Source organism: Zea mays, chromosome 5 (genome assembly GCF_902167145.1).
Source record: "Zea mays cultivar B73 chromosome 5, Zm-B73-REFERENCE-NAM-5.0, whole genome shotgun sequence".
Taxonomy (NCBI): domain Eukaryota; kingdom Viridiplantae; phylum Streptophyta; class Magnoliopsida; order Poales; family Poaceae; genus Zea; species Zea mays.
The window spans coordinates 223,537,790-223,542,341 of record NC_050100.1 but is presented as its reverse complement, the minus strand read 5'-3'; positions in this window follow the sequence as shown (position 1 = coordinate 223,542,341).

Genomic DNA, 4,552 nt, shown 5'->3' with positions numbered 1-4,552 from the left:
TCGACACGGCAAGTCGTTCGTCTTACTGGGTGATGAAAAGGAGCTCTATCACCGCAGCCCCTCGGGCATCCTCCAACGATGCATATCCATCGCCCAAGGACAAGAGCTGTTGCAAGAAATACACTTGGGGGCTTGCGGCCACCATGTAGCACCTCGAGCCCTCATGGGGAATGCCTTTCGACAAGGTTTCTACTGGCCAACCACGGTGGCCGATGCCACTAGGATTGTTCGCTCCTGCCGGGGGTGTCAATTCTATGCGAAGCAGACATGCATGCCCGTTCAGGCCCTGCAGACGATACCCATCACCTGGCCGTTTGCTGTGTGGGGTCTAGACCTTGTCGGTCCCTTGCAGAAGGCACCCGGGGGCTTCTCGCACCTGCTGGTCGCCGTCGACAAATTCTCCAAGTGGATCGAGGTCCGACCCTTGACCAGCATTAGGTCCGAGCAGGCGGTGACGTTCTTCACCAACATCATCCATCGATTCGGGGTCCTAAACTCCATCATCACCGACAATGGCACGCAGTTCACCGGAAAAAGTTCCTGGACTTCTGCGACGACCACCACATCCGTGTGGACTGGACCGCTGTAGCTCACCCCATGACGAATGGGCAGGTGGAGCATGCCAACGGTATGATTTTGCAGGGACTCAAACCGAGGATTTACAACAACCTCAACAAGTTCGGCAAGCGGTGGATGAAAGAACTACCCTCGGTAGTCTGGAGTCTGAGGACGACGCCAAGCCGAGCCACGGGTTTCTCGCCGTTTTTTCTTAGTTTATGGGGCAGAGGCCGTCCTCCCCACGGACTTAGAATACGGCTCCCCGAGGACCATGGCGTACGACGACCGAAGCAACCAAATCAGCCGAGAGGACTCGCTGGACTAGCTCGAAGAGGCCCAGGACGTTGCCTTACTACATTCGGCATGGTACCAGCAGTCACTGCGACGCTACCACGCCCGAAGCGTTCGGCCCCGAGGCTTCCAAGTGGGAGACTTGGTGCTTCGTCTGCGACAGGACGCCCGAGGGCGCCACAAGCTCACTCCTCCCTGGGAAGGGCCATTCATCATCGCCAAGATCTTGAAGCCCAAAACATACAAGCTGGCCAACGACCAAGGTGAGGTCTACAACAACGCTTGGAACATCCAACAGCTATGTCACTTCTACCCTTAAGATGTTTTAAGTCGTTCATGTACCTCGTTTTCTTTACATACATAAAGTCTAACCGTCAAGGAAGGGTCGGCCTTGCCTCAGCAAAACCCGACCCTCCCTCGGGGGCTAGAAGGGGGGAACCCCCTCTGTGTCAAAATTTTCCACGGAAAAAATTTTCTAGCAAAATGACCTTCGTGCTTTCGACTTCTGTATCGATAGCGGGATCCTGAAAACGACAGGAGTACACGTAAGCGGCAAGGCCGACCGAGCCGAGGAACTCCTACGCCTCCGGGATACGGATACCTCACTCATCACCTTCCACGAGAAGTAACTCACGCTCGGATAAGCGATCCTGCTACCGAACAAGTCCAAACACTCGGGTAGAAAACGACTTTCGTGCCTTCTCGACTGTATCGATAACGGAATCCTACGACCAAATGAGAGTGCACGTAAGCGGCAAGGCCGACCGAGCCGAGGAACTCCTACGCCTCCGGGATACGGATACCTCACTCATCACCTTCTGCGAAAAGTAACTCTCGCTTGGATAAACGATTCTGCTATTGACAGACAAGTCGTGATGCTCGAAACGAGAGGAAAGAAAACATAGCTCTTTAACATGACGATAAAGTGTTTAGGCCTCAGCGGCCGCGAAAAACATGCGCATGCTACAGACAAACTGTTCCTACAGGTTCATGCATTGGCAAGGGGAGCAGCAGCACCCTCGATGTTGTTTCCACCCTCGGCGGAACCTGGCCTGGCCTCGGACGGCGACCCGGGCGAAAGGACCTCCACCCAAGGGAGGACGCCAGCACCGCGCCCGCGGATGTCTTGGCCAAGCTCCAGCCGCTGCTGCCACATCTTCCTCGGCCTGGGAAGCCGCCAGCTCCCGGGCCGACGAAGTCTCTTTTCGAGCCGACTCCGCCTCTGTCCGTGCCAACACCGCTGCCTCCGGCTCTGGCTCATCGCAGAGCAACCGAGGGTTCTAAAAACTGAGCAAGAGAGGCCTAGAGCGGCAAGGCCGACCGAGCCGAGGGACTCCTATGCCTCCGGGATACGGATACCTCACTCGTCACCTTCCGCGAAAGGCAACTCACGCTCGGTTAAGTGGTTCGGCTAGCCAATAGGCAAGTCCCAGTGCTCGGAATGAGGAAGAAACACAGCTTTATACTCGAATACCCAAATGTTCAGGCCTCGATAGCCACAAAGAACAAACGCATATACTTGGGGTAACTATGCTACACAGACTTAGACGTCGGCAGAACCCTCGGCGGTTCTCCCGACCTACGACAAATGTCTAAGTCCTTGAAGCGGTTACATTTTGCTCCGGCAAAAACCCAGTATATCCCCTTACAAACGGGACTCCGGTTCCATTCCCGTGGGTATGAACAACCTCCACACCAGGGGGGCCGTGGGATAACGAACTCCAAGCGGCTCGCCGGCGACCTCTACAGCAGCAGAGACAACGACCTCCACCTCGGGCGGCTAAACAGCAGCAGCGATGACCTCAGGACAAACGCTGCTGTGAAAAGGCCCTCGCCCACGTCCCCACACGAGGGGCGAGGACAAGCCGTTAAGGCCGAAGAGTCGGAGGGCGCCGTCCGTGGTATCGAACCCACCGACACCGCACCGGCAAACAGCGGCCGCCCCAAAGCGCACCGGCAGGTCCTCGCTCCCGTCCTCGCCGAGGCCGTCCCAGAACACGAGTACCGCCCTCGCGGCGTACGACGTGCTGGGCGACCCCCCGGCGCGGCTGACGGTGTGAGGAGGACCTGGACGTGGCTGGCCCGCGCGCGGCACGACCGCCGCCCGGATGAAGGACGGAAAGCTGCACCCTGGCTAGGGAGCAGCAGTTCGCCTTCCCCCGCATGGCTGGAGGACGCCTCCGCAGGGCTGGAGGATGCATTTCTCCCCCAAACGCTGGGGGAAGAAAAGGGTCACCGACCCACGCGGAGGCAACCCCCCACTCGGTGCGCCCCTCCGCCTCAGCCCGGATGCCGAAGATCCTTGAAGCTGAGGGCGGGGCGGAGGCTACAGCCCGACTTGCTTCTCCCCACCAAACTGACCATTGGTGAGGGAATGCAGCCGGGCTGCACGACAAAAATCCTTGAAGCCGAGCGATGGCTGAAGAGCGCCGATCTCCACGAGGTCACGCTTCTCCAATGACAGCAAGAGCAAGGCGACGCTGGTGCACCCCATTTGGGGGCTCGAAAGGTGGAAGGGCGCAATGCATGAGGGGAGAACGAAGGCATGACCACTGCCCGGGGGATCGATCCCCTTTTATAGGCAGACCTCCTCACTTGCACCCCTAGCGTCACGGGCAAAGTCTCCACTGACGTGCTCCAGGGTTCTCCCCCTACAACATGGGGGCTAGGTCCCACACGTCATACGAGCTGATCCGAAGCACGAAGAAGGCGAACCGCCGCACGCGAGGCATATAACCGTCCCGCGGTTACAAGCGCTCTGCCATCTTCGCAGAAACCGGTGGTCGAAAGGGTGGACTGCCACGCGACAGGCATCCAACCGCACCGCAACTGTACGCCCTTTCGGCTTCGACCATATCCGGTAGACCAGTGCAAAGGAAGCGGGCCTGCATGTCATGTAACCGGCGCGCTGGTTACGACGTGCAAAGAGCCGCACCGCCACTTGCGCCGAATGCCGTGCCTCCTCGACTGCGGAACCAGTACCGCGACTCGAGGCAGCCCTGCGCATGACTCAACAGTGCCAATTAAAGGCGACGGCCACGGGTCAGTCATCCGCGGGGGTAGGCACGACGGTTGGCATGGCCAAAAGTGGGCCGACAGTAATTGCAGCGGCAGACGAGCGGAAGCAGCGGTCAAATCGCCTGCAGGCTCGCGTCCCCTCCTGAAGCGACGGGAGAGCCCTCTCCCACGGCGTAAAGACGACGCACCCATGTCCCTTTCCTCGAACGGCTCGCATGCGCAACGGGCGCCACACAAATCGCCCGTCCTGTCGCATTAACTCCCCGGCAGAGCGAGCGACACCTCTGGTAGGCGAGGCGGGCGTCGTTTCACCTCCGCCATGACGACCGTGTCAAAAAAGGTGCGCCTCCTTATTTAAATTCATATCCTTCCCCTCCTCCTCCTCCTCTCTCTCTCTCGCTACAGGGACCGGGGAAGGGGATGTTTCGGAAAGGATCCTTCTTGGCGAAGGAAGTGGGCCTCGAGCCCTCCTACTGATCAGGGGTTCGAAGGCTGGCCCCTTGGAAGGGTTTCGACAACCGCCCCAGAGCACTCAGGCTTCAAGCCCTCCTACTGATCAGGGGTTCGAAGGCTGGCCACTCGGAAGGGTTTCGACAGCCACCCCAGAGCACTCGGGCTTCAAGACCTCCTACTGATCAGGGGTTCGAAGGCTGGCCCCTCAGAAGGGTTTTGACAGCCGCCCCAG